Here is a 23592-nt window from a genome sequence, read left to right on the forward strand (position 1 = left end):
AAACCCTCAGTCTGCTATGAGTACATATTGTCCATCACTCATATTTTCTTCTTGAGTCCTGATTTTGCCATATTGGAAAACATTGGCAATGAAGTCCATAATAAGTGGAAATAATGCCTGAGTGAAAACGGCAGGAGCACAACTTTTTCACAAGTTATATCATATACTTGTTGTGCATTGGTTCTCCATATAAATTGTTTCCTGACAATCTATGACATCAGGGCCAAGACTAACTTGTTTTATGGCAGCAACTGAAGCATATAATTAAAATTAAAATCAGAAGGCTTGCAGGGACTGTCTATTTGGAAGGAAAAATAGACCAAGAGGTATTTGAAGATCTCTGCAAATCCGTACAACGCACATCTGTGATGAAGTAAACGCAGCAAGGAGCTTCTGCTAGTGACCTAAATAGGATCAGATATGAAAGATCTGGATCTTCATGTTCTTGGTACTTGGAAACATAAGTGGGGAAAGACTTAGTCTATAGTTCATACAATCTGAATGCTATTTAAAATATAGAATTGAAGTAAATGATAAAATTCACTGGAAATTCAAGATTTTTTTAAAATCCCACTTATTTATATATGTTATCCAATAATGACACTGAAAACTTTGCTTTATCTATGATTAACTAACAACTTTCTATGATAACTGTCAGGTATTTACTTCATACAGTCAATGAAAGAATGCTGCATATACTAAAGTCAGTTATAATATGCGCCCTAGCTAAGTAGGATGTAAAAAGCTTAAAGATGACGATATCTCTCAGAATTTGTACATCTAAGTAAGGAGCAGAATCAGCAAAACTTACAAGATTACCAAATTAAACATTATGATCAGTGTGAATAACATGGACAATTCTTGACAAAATTCAATTTTTATTACTCGTTCTCTTGTGCAGTGGCTATAGTAGAGGGTCAGAGAAAAAGATAACCACTCTTTGCACTGTACTACAGAATGGTTTGCACAGGTTCATTATATTGTCTTCTCTCCAGGCTCCTTCTCACCTATTTTTACAATAAGACAAGATGCCAAGAACTTGGTCAGTTGGTGATTAAAGAGAACTTAGATGCCCAAGTGCAAACCAAAACCCCTCTTTGCTACTAAAAAATGTGATGTTTGCCTAAGCTTTACAATTCACCCAGCATGTAGGGTTGTACCTGCGAACATGCTGAATACCTTGGGACTATACTTGAGCTTTCTAGATCTCAGTCAGGCTTTGGTAGAGAAACCAGGGCAAAAGTCCTCTAAAAAGTTCAGTCCAAATGGTATAATCAGAACATGCCTAATGTGCTGACTAGTTCTGTTCCTTCAGAAAATGCAGTCCTGGCTGCTACTTTCTTGTAAGATCGAGAGAAGTGTCCTTCAATATTACTCTTCAGAACATTTATTCAGGAGGTGGGAAAGCTAGGAGGAAGAAGGAATAGGAAAGAATATGAAGAATGATCAAATGTGCAAGTACAGGTTGGGCTAATGAGAAGCCGGGTAGCAGTTCTGTAGAATAAGAGCTAAGGGTGGTTTTGGATAACATCTGTCAGAGAAAAGAGTGAATGTGATCGAAGTGATTAGTTGTTGTATGTACTTCCTTGTTTCTCACAAAATCACTCTGCTTGGAGAGCAGCTGGTGGAATGGGACCTGAAGTCTTATCTCCGAGATCAATTTAATGGGCAGTTTTCATATTAAACAAATGTGTAGTTCACAAGACTAACCAGCAGAGAGCAACACCATTTAAATTTGAGCTAAGCGTGATATCTTGACAAACTAATTATTACATTACTGTGCATAAAACTGTATAATGCAGTATGTTAAATGTAAGGCTCTGTTACATTAGTCACAGCCACTCACTGCCAATACATTCCAATGTAATGTCTAACCCAGAAAAACATGTATGCAAATCATCTGAATACTTACTTTTAATTTGCATGATGTTGAGGGGTTCTTCTGAGGTTATGATGTATGGCAAACTTGTAAAATTAAACACAGATGTACTTTTATTTCACACACAAAATTTAACTGCAAAGCTTTAACAAGGAATTTGCACAATGAAATGATTCCCTCTAGCCACCTGAAGCAGTCAGCTGGCTCAGAATGAACTCAGCTTGTGCTAGGTATATTGGGCAAATAAAAACCATCTATTTCATCTGCAAGTTTTTCTATATCTGTTGGTGGAAAAAGTTTACCATCTGCTTTACATGGCAGCCCCGGAAATTTCCCAGTCTGGAATTACTCCAGCCACTCTCTTGGTGCAGCCACTGGACAACAGCTATGAAAACTGTCTGCACATTTTAGGCTGAGGGCATTGGGGAGGTGACCGGCTGGGCCCAGTCACCCTGAGAGATGCAACAGGAATCTGCCCTTCAGTGAAACTGGCAGTCTAGGCAATGGCTTTTCTTGCCCTTGTCTCCATTTCTTCCAGCTTCCTAAAGATGTAGGGACCAGCTTGAAATCAAGTCTTTAAGCTGTACCAAGAAGGGGAGAGTAACAGGCTTTCCCAGATGGTGGGAGACACTGGCATCGTGCCTATCCCAGCCCACAGGGTTATACTGGAAGATGATGTGTCTGCTGAGGAGCATTAACATTTCCTAATGCTGCCAGAGAGCAGGGCATCTCTGCCATTCTCTGCCTGGGTGTACATGGCAGACATTATTATATAGGGTGCTGTCTTGGAACAGTTTTCAAATTTATAGTAAGAGATATTGTAAGATGGCAGTGAATTCCATGGCAAATGTGAAATAGGTTCTGAAGGGAGAAATCCTTAACTGTCCAAGTGATATAATATCTCTGATGTACTTTTCCCATCTCCATTATTTTTCCACTGAGCCTCAAACAAAAGGTTACAAAAAGGGATAGTCTATCCCTTTCATTTTCTTTAGGATGAAATTAGAAATTTTGTCTTTGATCAGGTTCCAGAAAACAACAAAAAGTAGAAAAAAAATGTGTTTAACCCACAGTGTAGTGTTCTGTATACTTAGAAAGTTAACTGACTTATTGACCATCTTACAGTAACGTAGTACATACATTATGGTGAAGTAGAGGTAGGCAACAAACTTTCCATGAAAATCTTTCTGATTGGCCAAATGAAATGATTCGGTCTGTTTCCACGCAGTTTCACCCACAAAGTATTCTTGGAGTCTGGCTTGCAAAAAGGGATATTCACTGTAAATTTTAATTAAATATTGCTAAATATTTCCAGAAAGTGAATTTGAAATTAACACAGAGACTTCGCAGCAGCAGTCTGATCCAAGAAATTGTGCTCAGCTAGTCAGGGAAAAGGAACTGTAGCACACGTCTAGGCAAAATATTGGACCAGTTACAAATTATCAGAGTTCAAAACAAATAGTCTACAGAAGATGTAGAGGTCAAGCACAAGTCGTTTTGGTTTGTTAGTCAGATTAATTTCCCTAACCATCTGAAAGAGTATGGAGATCTTTACAACACAAGTTGTAAAGTATTCAGCTATCACTGAGTAAATTACTTGCTTCAAAAGATCCTCCAAGCTTGCCTGTACTCCCGAAGTCACAGGCATGCATCACGGTGAAGAAGATGTAATATAAAGCTTTAAAGCAACCATATGGGACTTTCAGTTCTTCGAGCTATCAAGAAGTGTAACAGCACTGAGAGGAGGTAAAGAGGTACTAATTCCTCTGTGCCTTTGTGGTCATTTCCTAGTCTGCTTGTCCTGACATGGTTGAACACTGAAAGCCGACTGAACTCAGGTAGTTTCCTCTCTGATCTGAAGTGTAGCAGATGATGCTTGTGGTACAAAGGGTGAGTGATAATGTCTTGAACATTTGCATTTATCAAATGGTTTAAAATGCAGCAACTAATTAAAGTCTCATATAATGCCAGGAGCCATCCTACCTTGTGTATGCATGGTATAGAATACCATTAAACCAGCTTTCTCTTACAGCATCTTAATGTGACACATCTTAAGTCATTCACTTTACTTGAACAATACAGTCAGTACACTTCCCTCATTACTAAATGCCACTGGCATTTGTGTCACCGGTGTCCATGGGGCTGGATACTTATGGGGAAGATTACAAAGCTCCAACTGGAAACTCAAGCCAAAAAGCAATATTCCTCGAGGAGAACAGGTATGAGGGAACCCTCAGAAAGGAAGATCTTCTTGCAAGAGAAGTTACGGATCCCATCTGAATTGGAAGTATTAGGGAAAAGAGCTAAAAGAACTTCATTTCATGAATAGATGGACTGTATAAAAGGTGAAAGATCCCTCTGTCCTCTGGGAAGATTACTCAATCCCATCATATCCCTTGTTCTTGCTGGCACTCTGGCCAGCCAGATTTGTCCTTCCTAGTAATGAGAAGGACTAATGATAATGCAAAGTGATGTGTATCTTTTCCATCTCATGCAATATCTCTTCTTATGCTTTATCTTCTTTTTTGCAAGAGAATTATTTAAAGTAAAGAAGCAGGCACAAGACAGGCTGGGGATTCACTTCTGTGCCACACGGTGAAGTGTGCTTAGCACTCCCTCCTTCTTGTGCCTAAGCACAGCCCTGTCCCGGCTTGCTTGATAGCTCTGTGATGTGTCTGCTTATAACATCCAAATTGCTACAAGATTCAGTCTAGAGGGCATTTATTCCACCAGCACCTCTGGAGCTAGAGAAACATTAGGTTTGCATGACAGCATACAGGATGAAGGCATAGCCTCTCTAGCATTACAGCCGAAAGATTCCAAATATGGTTTGTTATAACATGGACTTCCTACTAACCTGCATCATTGTGGATTTCTCCTATAACATTCAGCACAGTCAAATAGATACATGCCCTCAATGGGTGCAGATGTGAGCTGAGATGACCTGTGTGTATGAGAGAGTGCATGTAGTACCAGGACATAAAGATGGGCTCCTCTGCTCCCACCATTTCACACTACACTTTATTTCACCTTCAGTTGTTTGCTGTGCCAGGATGACTGCAAAGCCTTAGAACATATGCATGTCTGTATCTTAGCAATGCTATAGTATCAGCAGTTTTCACTAGAGATGTACACCGGCCTTCTTGCTTTCAGCAAATGGCTGGCAATTTACAAGAATTGTGATACTTCTGTTTCTCATACATTAACCTGTTACTGACTGATTCTTTTCATGGTTTTTAACACCGTCAAGATCTTCAGAACCGCATTTGAGGAATATATTCTGGTCCCACCAGACACATACACATACATCATCCCTCCCTGGGGAATCTGGCAAAACCTCAACTTAGACAATCACTGCCTTCTCAGCAGCCCAGGTCAGCTGTGTCTGGAGTGCTGGCCTGGTGGCTGAGGATGACGGTTCATCATGGGTCACCTCTTCTTTGCACGCTTTACAATCCAGCCTGCTATATTATCTGTCTTTCTGCCACTGATGCCTTTCCTGGCTGCTAGCTGGGATGAACTGGGTGTCAGCTGGGATGAACTGGGGTACCCAGATGCAGAGCTGGAAGGTAGGACTGTCGTAGTATTTTTTTTTTTCCAGGGGAAGGCATGGACTTGTCTTCTGTGAACACCTCAAAAACCACTGCTCATTACCTCTCAATCCTGACCAGCCTGCAGAAGTTCTGGACTTTTTCTGGTTAGGGCTACACCAACTCTTTCTAGGGTCTTGAGCCTCCCTTTGGAAGCCACCCCTACCTTAAACAGAAGAGTCAACAACACCTAAAATTAGATGTGTAAGGAAGACTATAATAGGACAAGCATACAGCAATATTATCGAGAATACTCTCCCAGCCTCCAGCAAATTGCAGCCCAGGAGCTTCCTGATCCTGATACAGCATCGTTGTATAGCAATAAACGGATTATTCTCCCATGAACTTGTCTAGAAGGCTTGCAGATGCATTTTCATGACTTGGGGAAGGCTCACCTGTACTTGGCCTTTCCTTAGCACCACTGCTGAGCATGAGAAGACATACTTAAGCATAATCACATCTTCCTTGTAAGCACATTTCTAAGTTTGAGGTGAGTGAATTCTTTGGGAAATTTTCTCAGTTACACATTAGAGATAATTTTTGAGCTGTGAGCTTTGATTTGGGAAAATCAATAGGTAAGTATCCATCACGTGAACACACATCTAGCAAGTTAATGACCCTTGCATGCAGAAGAAAAGCTAGGCACCAAATAAATCCATAGGAGGGTTAGAGGTCTAGTCTTCCAGAATTATGACTGTTTCAAGCTACAAAATAAAAGCATCAATTTAAAAAGTGTTCTTAATAATTGAACTAACCCCTCTTTTGGAAATTGGCTTTAAGAAACATGAAAGAGTTACGAAAGTTTTCTTTGGAAGATGGCATAATATTCAAAATCATCCCAGTGAGTACATTTCCAACAAGTTATTTTAACAGAGCTGCTAATCCATCATGTACATTTTATGGAAACATCTTCCTCTTTTATCAGATCTGTGGGGCTGCAAGCTAGTCATGGTGTCTTGCGTCTTCAGCTGTATTCTTTGACTGGAAGCCTCAGGATAAAAGATATTATCCCCCTTATGTGCCAAGTTCCTGAATGACAGGGTTAAAAATACAGTTTGGAAGCTGCTTATTGTTACATTATGTAGTCACTTTTGAAATAGTTAAAACCCAAAAACCCCAAGTTAGGTAAGTTGGAATACCATTTGCTGAACATAAATTTCTAGATGTCTGCCCACAAGGGAAAGAGAAGTCACTTTATGTATTTGTTGAACAGAAAATGTGGCATTGCAAAGCCTATGAATTACATAGTGTTCTCCCTGAAAAATAGAATTGCATAATATGTTGTTTTACTACTGCACGTAGTAAAAAATCATTCTTAGGTCCCAAAGCCAGAAAAAACAACACATGAAAGGACAAACTGACTACAAGTTCACTGCTTTGGATATAAAAAGGTAACTGGCATGATGAAGTCTTTTTTAGTCCATGTGTTTTTCATTTGAATTGGTTCATGTAAGGTTCTTTCAAGAGGAGGGAAAAAATGCGATAAATCTCCTTAGGAATAGAGCTGTGCAAGCTTGGGAAACTCACTGGGCAAGCCAGCTTCTTTTGTCCGCCAAATTCTAGGGGCACAAGAGCCTAATGAGAGCTTAATTAAAATTGATGTGAAAAAATTAAATGCTTTAAAGTATTGTTTTGGGGCTTGCAAAGCTCATGCCAGTGAAAGTCGATCATTTTGTGGCTTTGGAATTTAGTTCAATTAATATTTTTTTCTTTTCATCTGCAGGCCTCTCTTGCTATCTCTTGTCTCTTCATCTGAAAAGAAACAAACTAGGAAAAACACTATTAGGAAAGAGCCCATCTGTCTGTTTTCCTCAGTTTTCCTGAGTCCAGGGGAGTGAATATTTAAATGTTCACATCAGAGTTTAGATGCTCTTCCCCTTTCAGGACATTTTTCTACGTGGTCTTTTGCAGGCAAGCATGAAATCATTCTGTTTGAGCTCTGCGCATATGTGCATTCACTCTACGCATCCTTGGATGCAGCATGCTGCTGAGCACAAATTGATATTTTCTGTCTTTCAGCAGGGGCTTTAGTTTGGGCTCTGCACTGTAAATGCAGTAACATGGCTTCCAGTTCAGGGCTGTCATACATCCAACTGGCTCAAGTCTTGGGCAGAGAAACTTGTATTCTGCCTGCAAAAGACTATGTAGACATACTCTGATACTCATTCACACTGGGCTTGATCTGATGCCTGCTGGAATCAATGATAGTCTTTATACTTCAATAGGTTTTGCAATAATCTTTTTTCAATGCCTTGCATGAAGTATTTGTCACTCAGAACTTCTAGGGACTTCAGCGGGCCTCAGGATGCTCAATATCTAGAAGCGTTAGTTTTTGCCGTTTCAGTTCAGACATCCCTTTCACACAAAAATCAACACTCTTGTTCCAAGTGAATTTCCATTTTGGTGACAGATTTAGCGAGCATGAGCATTATTCATCATGTCAGTGATTCTGTTGGCACCTCTGCTTGGAGAACTTTGAACTCTAGCAAGTTCAGGGACGCAATTGGAGCTCGCTTTGTAGCATTGCCTGATTAGAGCCTACTGCGCACCAGTGCAAATAAGGGCTGGGAATCAGTGGTGTTACATCAACCTGATGAACGCGAATAATCAAGCTTTATAAGGATAATGGTTGCTTGAAAGAGAAATGGCATCAGAAGTTAATGTATTTTTTAATAGAACAGTTTTCTCTAATCCCTTAGAAGTAACACTCTTCATAGGTACTCTAACAAGGTTTCAATGACAGGCAATTCTCTGTTTATTTTTACATCAAACATATTTACTCAAGCTAGAACAGAAAAGTTTAGTCTATCGGCAATGATTTTTGGGGGTTGTTTTTTTTCATTTGGCAAAAGAAACTAAAATAAACATAGGGTTTTTTTAAAACAGGCTTCTGGGTTTGGGAGGAAAAAAACCACTTCCTGAAGTGGTTAATCTTGAAAACAGAATTTTGGGACCCTTCTGTTATAACTTTGTATTACAAACCAAGTAGAAAAACAAAACAATCTGAGTGGCAGAGCAACATGATCAGCTGTTTTTTTGCTAAATTAAGCCTTTCTATGAGCTAGGCCAATGGATATCAGCTATCTCTGGACATGAACGTATTTGTGTCTCAAGGGAATATTATGGGTATTTTGGTGAATAAGTCAAGCCTCTAGACAGCACAACAGAGACTATTTCTTACATATCGTTCCCAGGGAAACCAAACTGAAAGCAGAACTTTCCAAAGAGGAAGCAGCAATCGCAAAACACTGACCAGCTGTAGGTGGATGTGCTTCACAGAAATACCACTTCTGGTTTTTTCCGTTTTTGTTTTTTTTTTTTAAACAGTGAATAGATCTTTCAATCACATTGCTCCTGCAGGTGAATTCAACTGAATAATAAAGAACCTGCTTTTGCAGCCACAGCAATTTTACATTTATATAAAGTCCACTGCAGTCAGTTCAGTAAACACAAAGTTCTGTCCCTGGGACTGAGAGGCGTGATGACACTGAACAAAACACCCAACCAGAAGCATTTGTTCAACTGAATTTTTTCAATCAAGACATTTCTTCAAGTCAATGGCAACAAAGCAATCAAGCTCAAGCACTGCAAATTCATGTATAAATTTGTTTTGTAATAATCACCCCTACCTCTGTACTAAAGCTAGCTTCTTATATTGTATGCACTGTTATCTGTGATATTTTCTTTTAGTACTCTCATCACTACGAAGAACTTTTAAAGCCCAGTTACGGCACTATTAGAGTCAACCCAGAATCTTTTGATCAAATAATCTAATTAAATATCAAAAGGTAATTAAAAATTAAAAGATTTCAGTCTACTTCCACTTTTCAGTTGAGCATGATGAAAGCATTATTATTATTTTATTTCCTCTCACTTTCTTGGGTCCTGCTGTATGGCTCAGGTGATATGGATACACAATTATTGAAGCAGATTTAACTTAGATCAAAGTATCATGGAATTCAAAATTTTACCACTTTCTCTGAATTTCAGGGATACTGTTCCATGTTTTTTTCTGACCCATTGCCTTACAGTACAGCAAATTCTCAGTTTACACAATACTTCTTACATCCCCAAAGACATCCAACACATCAAAAAGAATTGCTATTGCACTTATATTTTTCATACCCTGTCAATTCTTTTCTTCGTTTTCAATTAAATGTTCTTATCGGGAGGCAAATAGATCTTCTTCCTTTTTTTCATAACCATGGTATCTGGTATTCTAGTATATAATGTGAACAGTATGCTGTTGTTGCTATTACTATTAATGATAGTTTTGTTATGTTTTATGTACTGTGTACCTTACACAACATTCCAAGATAGCAGGTTCCTGTGCCCACAGTATTTATGATTTAGAGGGACAGGTTGCACCAGTTGCACCTGGAGAAACTGCAATACAGAAGAACAGAAGAGTGGCCTTAAGAGCTCAGACATGTTGTGGGTGAGATGAGTATGCCTTCCTTTGTGTGACTAGCCAACTCTGCTGGCCCCAAAGCAAACAACTGGCCCCAAGCTCAGAATTGTTAGGCTGCCAAGAAGGTATTTGCATCGGCTGACCTGAAGCCCATAGTGCACGGGCCTGCATTAGGAGGCTGACCTCCCTAGCCTGCCCTCCACACATAGAGCAAATGGAAAGAAATTGATTTCTTAAGAGGAATTCAGAGCAGGATGTGTCCTGAACCACTGTTTGCAAAGGCATTTTTGTCTCTCTGGTGATTTTAGGAGGAGTCAAGGAAACCTCCTAACTTGGGCACTTAGTGGTAAGATATTAGGCAATGTTAATACTGCAGTGGTACAGGGACAGGGTAGCTCCATTGCTCCTTTGAGGGCTCAGCCCATTTTTTCCATTGCACTTCCACAATCTTTACAGCAAGAGCTGTGGCCTCTCCGCACCCTTCCCATTTCCCAAAACCCAGACAGCCATCTGCAGAGCAGCAGAGAGTTCAGACACCAAGGGAATATGGGGGAGTGGGGGGTGGGGGCGGGGAAAGAAGAAAGGAAAAAAAAGAAGCATGGAGAGGCAAGCTGTGACATTAGTATGTGTGTGTCTGCCATGATGGTTTAAATGTCGTTTGGTGTTGATATGTCTGTAGGAAGGAAAGGACAAAATAATTTCAAAAAGGTATAACAGTAATAAGGTGATTGTGAGGGAATGTAGTTAAAGAGATGTGAGGCTGTGAGCGTTGATACAACACAGTGGAAAGGAGAAGGAAATCAGAGTCATGGGAACATGCTGGCTAATGTAGGATCTTAGAAGCTGAAGCCAAGAATTTGACTACATAAAAAGTATATCGGGAGCCCAAGGATGTACTCTTCTCCAGTAGACAAAAGCCAGACGCAGTGGGGCTTGCTACGCAGCTTTGTGTCACTGTTACATGTTGGTTGCATTATTTCTGTCTTCATCAAGTGTTATTAACTCATCATCGCCACAGGCTGTCTTTTCGTCATGTAAAGCTTTGTACTCTGAGCAAAAAGTCATTCATTGCTCATAGTTTCCCCCAAGCAGAAGAGCGATACCTTTGTGGCTGGAATGACAGTCATGACACCCAAATTGCTGGAGGACACAGAGGAAGTGTTACAGATCCTGCCAGTGAGCTGGTGCCTTTGTAGAGGTAAATGGAGCAACAACTCCATGCTAATCCTGTTATACCCCTAAGATTCATAAGAGTATATAGCCAAAAATTTCTTCATTGTCAAAAACCACTAGGATTTGGCACCCAGATAAAAAGACAGCCCATCTGAACCTTAATTTGGTTTAAAGTGAAGAGTCTGTTTCCTCCTTAATTTTTGAACGAAGTTATGACCAGGATTTTTTCAACACTGAATGCTGCTTTCAGTGTCAGCTACTTAACTAGCTAAATATTTGAAATGTCACCAAATTGCAAGGACTGTCCTTCACAACAGGTTCTTCACCTTTCCCAAGAGCTGTAACTGTCGTTTTGGCTGAGTTTACATTGAGATGCACATCAGGGATGGATTTCATCAAACTAATTAGGTGCCACTCTTCACACAAATACTTACAAATAAGGTATTTGTTACCTGTGATGGGGGACACACACAGCTGACACTTTTCTAGACAAATTTCCTGGCTAACTTTTTCTGGTGCTTTTGTTTCTTGCCTTCATTATTAAGCAATGCTATTCGTTGCTCGGTAAGACCCTAATTAGGAAATCACCCTTTCATACTTCAGATGGCTCTGTGCTTTGGTTTAACTTGCAGCAGATTAATCCTGTCTCTTGCATTGAGTTTAGTTGCCTGTGACTCTCCTGTAAAAGCAGGTATTTTCTCTTTGTGAATAAATTTTGCTTCTCTGAGGTATTATTTATCTTTCTGAAGTCACCGTGCAAACTGCTGGCACTCAGAGAGGATGCTCTCCAGGTTTCTTTTGTAACCTGCTCTGTACCAAACACAGACACCTTCTAGGAAGCTCATCTGTGCCCTGGGAAAGATGTGCAATCCCTACCTGCTCAGTTTCTTCTCACTTTCACAGAAAGGCAAGGCAGAGTCTTCTGCTGGTAGTAGTTTCTCCCTTCTAGCCTTGCTGCCACCCGAGGTTATCGGTAGGCTGAGTAGAGTAGTGAAGGTGGCTTGTTTCCCCTGGCTCGCAGGGGGAAGTGTAGCACCAGTTCACCCTCAGAAGATGTATGGCATGAGTGTAATGTCCCCGTTCCAGCAAGCCAGCCACAAAACATCTGCGCAGCACATGACCACGTCAGCTGTTTTGCTCTGTCGTGCACAGAAGGGTCTCTCACACCGGCTGGATGAATAGTACAGCAGATAGTGGCAGCTGCAAGCTGAATGAGAAGTACCTGGCTCTACCTCAGGCACGAAGCCGGACACAGAGCCTGACACAGCACCACACTCATGGTTAGTCCCCAAATGCTTTGCTGTCATTACAAGTCTCCATCCGTTTCTTGAAGCCCATTTATTTTAGGGAACATCTGTTATGCCAGTGCAATGGGCGGGCACGTTGTGCTGGTGTAAACAAGCACAGGGGAAGTTTCATGCTGTGTTCCCACCATCCCCTTTGTTCTGCTCCCTTCTCATCTCAGTGACAGCTGCGTCCTGGGCAAAGCTTGCTATTTATGTGGAAAAGTGTGGTATTCTTAGCCTGATTTCCTAATAATATGAGAATTGTGAGATCATGTCCTCCATGTGACCAGAAGAGTTTGTGGAGAGGAGGGACATTGTATGTGTATCCGATAGCCCCTCACCTTTCCTGGTAATTTTTTACCCTGTCTATCAGTCTCAACCAAATATGCCAGAAGGTTGAAGAGCTCTAAAATGCCAAATGTCTGGTGTATTCTCTGAGAAAAAGGTGCCATTAAAAGGAAAGCACTAACCATGGTAATAGCAGCACACTAAATACTAGACATCAGAAAATTTGCAGGGTTTCTCTTCCCTCTGCCCTCCATCCATGAGAGACAAATGTATAAGAAACCAAACTTCTTCAGTCCTGCTGCTTGTTGAATTACTTTTTTCTGTAAGGCTTAGTGTAAACAAGGGTTATCTCACTGAACGCTCCTTCCAGTCTCACTTCAGTATATAGACAATACCGACAGACAAGAACTGACTCCTGCAAGCTGTATAATGACTGAAACATAGGGAAAAGTGTGTCAGAATGGCACCATTTTATATGTCTTCTACTCTCAGTTTGCCAGAACTTCAATACTATGAAGGCTCAAGCCTTACACCCTTGCATATATTTTGGTTTTGCTTTTTACAGTGTTTATCTTGCTGTTTCCACACCTGCTGATGTACATGGTAGCAGAGGCATGAACTGAGAGCAGTTTCATCTGTAGATTTCCATATATAGCAGGTCACCTGGCCATACACAGGAAACCTGACCTCCACTGACAGTTACTTTTTGTCTTTGCTATTTAGAAAACATTAGTAAGAAAGGGCATCTGTCAGACCAGGCAGTCATCACTGACATGTGCTAAATAGATAATACGTCAAAGAACCAATAATATTAATAATGAGTAACAGGACTGTACTGTCCTCCTCTTGCTGTACTGAAGTAGACCTGCTAGAGAAAATAGCATAATACCATCTCACTTTCAGACATCTGAATGTTCTTCCTGAAGCCTTTTCTGTTTCTTCAGACATGTGCAGCTTTACTTTATTTAATACAAATAGGGTAGTGTATAGTCCACCTCCCGTTAAGGTCCATGGAGAGACTTAAAAGAATTGGGGTTGGCAAACAGCCCTTGTCCATACCGCATTGTTTGAAACGGTTACTCAACTTCCCATCTTTGACATTGTTTTCAAACATACAACCATTTTTTAATGAAAAGAATAAACTGAAATGTCAAATCCTTTAGATTTTCTTTTATCCTGGGTAAGCACAACTGAAACAGGCAATAGCTCTAAAAAGTTGTATAGATCTGTTACAGAGAAAGACTTCTTTATAAGGAAAGTTAGAGAAAGTGGAGGTAAAAAAGTGAAGAGTAACAGCATCAAATTTGCAGATGAGATGAGAGCATGAAAGAGGGAATATTAGTTAAGGAGAAAAAAACAAACATGTGTGGAGGTTTTATTAGTGTGCAATCTCATTAGAATGAGTCACAGTTTAGCAATTTTGCCTCAGAGGAGTTCCTTTGATTCATGGTAAGAAACTGGGAGGCTCTGGAACTGAAGAAAACCAAGAATTAGTGATGGAAAATACCAAAAGTTTAGAATTTCAAATTTAGGTGATGATTCCAAATGTTCTGAATCTTGTAGCATTGTACTGTTAGATGTTAGATTTCATACCAACATGTAGAGGTGGATGGTCTGTCCCAAGACCACTGAGCTCATTTCCCCAGTACTGGAGCAGGATGAGTTATACCTGGTTGATTTCTCAGAGATATTTGGCTAACCTGTTCTTAAAAATTTGCAAGGAAGGTTATTCCATGCTATCCCTAGTCTGCTCCTGTATTTTATTACGTGCTCTGATATGGATCACTGATAAAGTGGGGGGGGTTCTGTTAACCAGCTGTACATCCACCTTGGATGAAAAACTGCTGGACTACATTTTCATAGGTTCCTTATGTCTCATTTTCCAACTTTGTGGGTCTCTAAAATCACCTTTGCTGTCCCAAAGGTTGTCTCTCTGTTGTCACTGGGGTTAGATAAAGCTAACAAAGGCCCAATGATAACTATTATTGCTACTTTAATGGCACTGGCACTATTTTACTTTCTATATTTGAGGGAATGCTGACTGAGGGAAACCAAAAATGAAACAAAATTTAGATAGACTAGTATGTAAACCTCAGGGAAGTAGGATTCTATGTGAAATTCGGGCAAGCATGCAGAAGTGGAATGGGAACGCTTGTAGCCAAAGCTCCTTTCCTGCTCCTGGGAGAAGTCAGACAGCAAGGTACAGCAGGGCTGGACTGTGTGTCAAGGGAATGTTATGGGACACAGTGAGCGGCTGCCAGTCCAAAACATCTGCCTTCTCCAACCACCCTTCCCACCAATACTGCAGATTCCCCAAAGACAAACCTCCAAGATGCCCTGTCAGGTGTAGTTAACGATACAGTGGAGAGTTAACACTGTGCCAGCAAGTAGCACAAACACAGGGCCATGAGAAAATTACTGCTGAATCGCATGATCTACACAAGTGTGGTATGCCCACCAACACCCAGGCCTGTGACATCCGTTTGTCACCTTTCCAGGAAAATGTTTCCAACACTTAAAGTTTCCTGCACTTATTGGAGATTTTGGGTTTTGTGGCATTTATGTCTATTTACGTAACTTCTGTGAATCTGTTGCTAATTGTTGTATTTGCTTCTTTATTCCATTTGTCTGATGCCCTTTGAGTGGTTTTAATAAAATCACATACTATGACTAATGTTCGCTGTCCCCCATCAGAGTCCTTTTATGTCTCAAATAAAGGTCTGCCAACTAAAACCCAAGCCTTTATTCCTTACACACCCAAGTCTCCCACCCCGCTCATTGACATATGGGATTCCTTCAGGGTGGGGTAAGGTGATGCTCACACTGTGCAGGCCAGGAAGGCATTGCATCCAGATAGTAGTCAAATTTCTCACTCAGCTGGGAAAATAACGAAGCACTGAGACCCAGTCTTCAAGATTTGCAAAGGAAATGCACTTAGAACACACTCAGCAGCTAGAATGTATTTCTGCATTCTAAATAAATATCCATATTTACACTCACATAAGAAATGTATGAGAGATGGCTTACAGTAGACACTACTGCAGGGTTTTATAAAGAAACTACCCTTCTGGATAGATTACTGCATAACTTGGCTATATCCAAAAATCTAATTCACAAAAAATTGTATATGAGCATCTTTAGTGCTAATCGTTACAAAAGAAATTCTACTGAACAGTGCTAGTTTGCTGGGACCAGAAATGGCTCTGTACTGAATAAGGCTGTTCCAGGAAAAGTTAATCCACCAGTAGCTACTCTTTTTCATTTCCTTCATTCTCCTCTGTCTGAAGCCAAATCTGCTTGGCACTGCAGCAGCTGGCTTCCAAGATAAAGCTGTAAGATCTCACACAGGCATGCTATGGTCTCTGTGTATTCACAAATGTCAGCAGCTTTTGTGTAATGCAGGGTTCCCTCCTTACCGGCCGACAGTGACTTGACAATGTTGTGTACTTGCAAAGCCTCCCCTTACACAAACCCAGACTAATCACAGAAAGGTCATGAAGAGAAATGTGGAAGTTTGAAAGGCTGATGCCATCAAATCCCACAATTTCAGTAGTTCCTGGTACAACCTTGAGCAGTGAGAATATGTTGATCCCAGCAACAAGTTTGGGATGCTGGTCCAGAATACAGTATTCTTATTCCAAAGAGTATCAGTGCAATGTTTATATACTGATTCAAAGGCAAATTGGTAATGTTAGTCAACAAATTATTGTAAAATGGCTATTGCCAACAATTTATGTGCAACATAATTCAACATATCCATCTTCTGTGGCCAGTATCTATCTCACTCAACTAACATTTTAAAAATATCTCCATTCACAAATGTATAAGGTATTTTTATATAGTTATAAAAGATTATAATATTGAACAAAACTATACATTTCATAAAATATTGGTGGTTGTTTTACAGAGCAACACACACTATAATGTGGAAACACACATTTTAATAATGTGGAAAAAGCAGGGATTTTCATTTTAGTCCCTCAATAAGGTAATTATATCTGCTTGTCCTGGGATTCTTTTGAAAGATGATGGTCTAACTGACATTTTAAAAAAGTAATTTAAAAATAAACCTCTAGGCCTCATGTTTGCAGAGATGCAAGTTCTTTCAAAACATGAATAAAATGAGGTTAAAAATCAAAAGGGAAACAAAAAACATTAGGTGGTTTTTAAAAAGAAAAAAAATTTATCTTTATGATAACTGCATTACTTTTGTGGCCTGGATCTTCATCTGAATACCTGGCAACTTGGAAGAAGGAGATTTCTTTCAGAGGTAAGTTTGTGTGCCGGTGTGTGTCTTACTCTGAGTGCCCTATTCCCACTTTCATTATATGTTATAGTATGTTTTACTTTAGAACAGTAGTTGGAGACAATAAGTAGTTCTGAAGCTAGTTAAAAGTCTGTCCTTTAGCTATTTCAATTTTAGTATTTACCATTGTATATTCAGAAAAATATAACAGTAAAAAGCAGCCCAAAGTCAGAATGTGCTAACTATGCTATAAGTAGAAATGTTAGTGAAAAGAACATAATGAGGAAGGTAAAAAGACATAGCTTAATCCACTGAAAAAACCTTGTGATTTCCCAGCACTCTATCAAATGAAATGTGGTTTGGGTAAATAAGAAAACAGAGGAAAAAAGTCAGCTTTTGTTGCTGGGGTGGAAAAGAACAGGTCACCCAGAGCAGGCATTCCGCATGCCTTTGACAGCCACCTGCACCAGAAGGAAGAGGTTCTCTTGATCTTGGCCTCAGGTAAGCTGCAGAGGCTGTTTAGTTAACCTCACAAGTAGCTTAGAAATTGGAACAGCTAAAGAGCATCTGGAGTATGATCTTATTGCTCTCTTTTTTCATAACTTTGTTGCAAATTCCACATTTGCATTTTTCAAGTAAATGTATTTAAATTCGTCTCATATGAAACCAAATTTGCGTCATATGACAGACATGGGTGAGGCAGTCTTTAATATCAAACTGTGCCACTCTCACTCTTGCAATGTCCTGGCCTAGGTCCAGCATGTTAAGAGAACAAGAGAGTGCCTCTGGCTGTGCTGTAGAGGCCAATATAGACATTAGCAATGTGGGTGTCTTGTGCTGAGGATGTCAGGGCCACCAGTGAGTATGTGGCACCCGTGAGTGCTCTTCACATCTGTTACCCACTGGCTGCTCAAGGCCTCTTCATGAAACAGGAGAAAATAGGAAGAATAGAGCAGCTAGCCCCACAAGAAGAAAGGAAGAAATGGGGAAGAGACAGGGCCTGAAGCCAATGGGGAACACAGACAATTTACAAGAGATTACCAGAGAGCAGAGACAAAGGTGAGGGGGGGCAGAAGGGAAGGACCAGCCTGCACCCGGGCAGGCTTGAAAGAAGACAAGCTAGAGGAGATTCAGAGGACATGTAGGAGGGCCGTGCAAGACCAAGGTACGAGGTGCGAATATGAGGCTCACAGGCACGAGGGACAATCCCATGAAACCAAGCAAGGTGGTGAAAGAAATGAAGCTCAGGTCATCTGCAGTGGAATTCTATTTCTTTGCAGAGAAGGATGGATGATCTTAGCAACTTTAGAGAGTTTGCAAAGTGGCCAAAAAAAGGCGTCAGTAATGAACTTTGGGATACATTCACAGAGAGGACTTATCTTGCAGGGTAACTAGTGCAACTAGGCAAATAGTTTTCTGAGGTACAGCATGGCTGCTTAGAGGAGCTTGTAACAAAAATGTGAATGGAGATAAATGGGACAAGCTTATGTAATTTCTTCCCTTGATTTCAATGTACAGGGAAATCACATAAAGAAGGCAGTAGCAGTTGATCAGAAACTATGAGATGACACAAGACTTCCAGCAGAAGGAAATCATTCATATTGATGAGAATTACTATGCAAGTATGGAGTCTGCCTCAGGAACTAGGTATAAGAATTTAAAAAAAATAAAACAACTGAAACATTCACATAATAAATGCAAGCAGCTTGGACAACAAAATAGAAGAGCTTTAGTAATAGCATGGCGTGAGAAACTGGATATTATAACAGAAAACAGTGGGCTAACAGTCATGACTAGAATGCAGGTGCTGGAGAACATGCACTATTCAGTGAGCATGTGATCAATTGGTAAAACCAGTTGTTAGCATTTTAAGTTAATGATGTGGTATTCCGCACAAGAATGGGTGAAACAGAATCCTTTTGGGTCTAAATCGCATAAGGGAAGGAGAGTGAACAAGATTGTACTGATGCAGTCCTGGGAATCGGTCATGGGCTAGTACAGTGAGAGGGGGGACAGAGCTCTCATTAACATTACTAAAGGCAGAAATCTGACAGGGAACAGTCTCATTTGGGAAGACCTTAATTTCCAGATAGAGGTTGGAAAGCAAGTACAACTTTCTGCCAGGTGCAGTAAAAAGGTTTGGAGTCAATTTAAAGAGACTCTAAAGAAATATAACAAAAGCAGACACAACACAAGCTTTAAATGACCCCAGATGAGCTCCCTCTCAGAAATTTGTGAAACTAAATTAGCCACTTGGGCACTCAAGCATGAGCAAGATTTCCTCACTCACAAGCCCTGACTTTTGAAAAAAGGATTTAAAGAAACAGATATTTCTTAACAGAAAAAGTAAAAAACACTAAAATGATAACTTAGCAACCCCCAGTAATTCATGATACAGAGCGTTACCATCCATTTGAGAACAACTGTAGTAGTCATTGCCTTCAGGTGTGGCCACCTGTTGAGGTGAAGAACCAGAAGTCCCTTCCCTTTCTTATACTCTCACCCAGTTCCTGTTGTACCCAGGTCACACAGTATGCACCTGGGTCTCTCACCATCAGTGCACGCATAGCTTGGCAGAGCCCTAATACTCATCCCAAATGAAATAAACAGGCCTCTGGGCTTGACTGAGAAGGCCAAGATTCAACTGCCTCCTCTAGGCTGCTACTCTTAGTGATCTTCAGGCAGTCTTCATTTGTCACTGTTTTTGGAGCAGGGTACTACTGCCATCCTGGTGCTCAGCGTGGAAAACACATTTCTAAGCAAAACCATGGAGTGGCAGGACCTAAGGAAGGACTCCATGGAAATGGAATTTTATTGAAGTAGAAATAGTAAGGATCATTCAAGGCGGGGTGCGGAAGGGAGGAATAGCAGATTAGCACAGGAACTATCAGAAAAGGAGGCACTAAATGAGAGCTACCAAAATCCAGGCTCAGTCAAGCTTACAAAGGGTTCTAAAACTTCTAATAAAATGCTTATCTTTGTAAAGAATGCAAGGAAAGAAGAGTGTCAATACATGGTGAGAATTAATAATGTTGAAGAGTTATCATGCTGTGAGACAAAATTAAGTGAGTAATTTGCCACAGGCTCCAGTAAGAGCAATGATGTTGACCACCAAGGTGAAACTGGGATGAGTGGGAATGGAAGACAAAGCAAAACTCAAAGTTTAAAATAGTCTAGTTACAATATTACATGTTCTGCACTCCAGAATGTATCAGAAACAGATACATTACGTACCAGATAATAAATTATCATATAGGAGTTGCATTTTATAGGCAGAGTATCTCCCTTTAAACTGAATATTAAAAAGTACATAGATTTTCTAAAGATGAATCATGCCAGCCTATCCCAATACTTTTGTTTGATATTTGAAGACACCAGTGGTTTTAAATGTGGTTCAGGAAGTACAAACCTATCCCTGATATTCCCATGGGAGACATCTGTACGGACACCCATGCCTGTGAATTTTCTAAAGGGTGCTGAACATCCCTTGCAGAAGAAGGATCCACAAATCTAAATCAGTCAAAAGCACTATGCAAGTATGATGGAACTATTTGGCAACTGATAAAGCATTTGGACAGAGCAATTAAGCATTTTTAGGAATAGAATGACATTCAGTAAGACAAAACACAAGGTTGTGTGTGTAGAGGCTATGACAGTTCTGTCCCTGAAAGAGATGCATCCATTCTCGGAGATTTTCAAGACTGGATAAAGCCCTGAGCAACCTAGTCTGAAATCAGTGTTGATGCTTCTTTAAGCAGAGGCTGGACTAGAGGTCCTAAGGTCTCTTCCAACCTGAATTATCCTATTATATACCAAGAAGCCAATTCACCTGTTGGTAGCAGATCACGTGTGTTCTTTGGAAACCCTCTGATATATACTAAATGGCAAGACTGACAGTAATGCTATATATGCCACAGTTTCAGGTATTGTATATCATGCACCTTTCATGAAAAACAATATAAAGCCTAACATACTGAAAAGGTAGGAAAAATCAGAAAGACAAGAACTCAGTAAACATTCCAGGCAGAGAGATTCAAACTGTTGAATCAGAAAGGCAGTTTCTATCTATATCTGCTTAAAATATTTTTAAGGCTTTTTTTGAAGTGTTTACAGCAAAGAAAAACATTAGAAATTAGGAACCTCCAGTCAGGAAAATGATTTGCAAGATGACACTGCAGATAAACCAGGATAGAATTCAGCTCTTCTCTCTTCAATTATTAGTCTAAATTTGGACTAATACAAATGAGAGGAAAACAGTGCCTTTTATGGATGGTTACCTTAAAACATGTTAATGCTGTTATTCTTTAAAATTTTTCCTTTTTCTCTCAGGTAAATTCTTTAAGAGATGTTATTTAGTAGGTACTGTAAGAAAACTGTGAAGTTTTATCACAGATGCTGTGAGCAATGTGATGCTGAAGCTGCATCTTGAGCAAGAATATAAACAAGCTGGATGAAACATAGTAGTGCCCCTATTTTGTGGGTTCCACTACTGGTTTGACTGGCAGATACATGCCCTGCTTGCATGCAGAAGCAAGAGCTTATGATCCATTCTGAGTACAAAAGCATTTGAATTAGCATGCAATCAACTAAAATTTCATAAACAACACAGACATTCTGAAATGCAAGATGGGCATGTAATTTGTAATAGATCATCTCCATGATGATGGCTTGTTATGATGTCTTACCCCACATTTAACATTTAATCATAAAGTTTTGTAGAAGTTTTGAATTTCCTGATTATAGTATACTAAATGAAACGCGATGCACTGATAAACTTAAAACTCAAGGATTTATTTATATAGGCTGAAAACATTGTAGTAATTATAAGCATATGTCAAACATGCTGATCTTTGCTCAGGAGAAAGAGAAAGGGAGAGCAAGAAAGAAAGTTAAAAAGAAACGAAGCAAAGAGAAGGGGAAAAGGGGAAAAGGGAAAAGGGAAAAAAATGAAAAAAGGGAAAAATAAATGAACTGGACTGGAATCAAACCTGATATGTTCACCTATCCAAAAATAAGCAGAAAATTCATAAAGCAAGCTCTATTGACAGGAACGATACCGAACAGTAAAAAAACCCTGAAAATTACATAATGTTTTCATTGTTCTATTGGTTGAAGAAGGAAACTGAAAACTCTGAAGTTCCTTTTCTTTTTCCTGCCTCTTCAAAGTCAAAATTAACTGGAATCTGGATTGAAAAAGGTTTGAGTAGGAAAAAGAAAAATATAGAGACCAAAATATTTACCCACTGGTCATACTTTGTGCCTTCCTGATCTTTTGAATGCATATCTGAAGAGAACGTGGGAGTTTTTTGGAGCTGAGTCATTTCCAGTTTAAGATGGTTGGTGAGTGATATCAGTGACTGGTTGTGATGCTCTGTGCCAATTACTGACCACAATGTCAGTGAAACAAGCTGACGTAACATCTGGATTTATCAAAGTAAAAGCTTTTAAATTACAATGCTTTATTCTAAAAAAAGAAAAAAAAGAATTAAAAAAAATGTTGGGAGAAAACTTAGTCCTTGGAATTCAGTAGGAGCTTTTGCCATGACCCTCAGTGGAGCCAGGCTTTTATTCTTTCTCTTTCCACAGTTTCTTTTTCCTTCATTACAGTGCCAGACCCTTCAGGTGTGCCACTGTTTTTTGTATGACCACTCTTAGTGTTAGGGTGGGTGTGCAACAACATCTGCAGGACATTGCATTGCTGCAACACAGAAGCTATGGCCTGTCCTTAAAGGAGATTACAAAGACTTGTCAGGTGTCCTGCCCTTAGCTAAGATTGTATCTAATTCTTACCTTTCACAACAAATACTCCAACAGAGCAAAAATATAACAAAAAAAACCTGCTAAGCTCAGTGGTATACTCAGTTACTTTCCATATACTGCTAATATACCTGGAGGGAGGGAGTGTGTTACATTTTAAAATTAAACTATTAGCTTACCATTGGGAGGGACATCAGCAACTTCTCAGGGAAAAGATGAGGGAAAGTTGATGAGAAAACAAAACAAATAAGAAATGAGAAGACCAAGAATTAAACCGAAATCGCTTCTGGAGGCCCATATTTCTTCCTAAAATATTTCCAAAGGCAAAGCTAGATATTCCTCAGACTTCTGTGGCTGATATGTAGTTGTGATGGAGAGTGAGTCCTTCCATGGAGCTGACTAACATGTGGGAGTGCTATTGCTCTATGCTGTGTATTGATTCACTCTTCTGTCTTAATAAATTCTTCAATTCATGACTGTGACTGCCCTTACAAACAATGACTCCTGTCTGGCGAAGAAGCTCAAATTCCTGGGTCTTCTGTATAGTATTTGGTCATCCCCAAATCGTTTTCAGGTGAGTATCAAATTACATCTATAGATATTTATCTAGAAGACCTTCCCATACTCTTTGTGAAAGTGTTTCTTGATCCTTATCACACAGCAAACATGCACCCAAAGGAAATGCTTTATGTTGTCTTTTGTGGTGTCTACCACACTCATCACATTCTTACTAAGTTGTAAAATAAGTGTATATAAGCCCATTTCAGATTATGATCCACCGTTGTAGAGCCTGTAAATAACTCTGTAACTCTTTATCTCAGATTTGGCATTGTTTTCATTATTCTAAAAGTCCTTTCTCATCAGAAATTAATTTTGAAAGACTCTCAGGGAGTCACAGACTTCTGGGACTGATGTTTAAGTTGATATGTAATGAAGTTCAAAAGTTATATTGATGTCATAGA

Source organism: Gymnogyps californianus, chromosome 5 (genome assembly GCF_018139145.2).
Source record: "Gymnogyps californianus isolate 813 chromosome 5, ASM1813914v2, whole genome shotgun sequence".
NCBI lineage: Eukaryota > Metazoa > Chordata > Aves > Accipitriformes > Cathartidae > Gymnogyps > Gymnogyps californianus.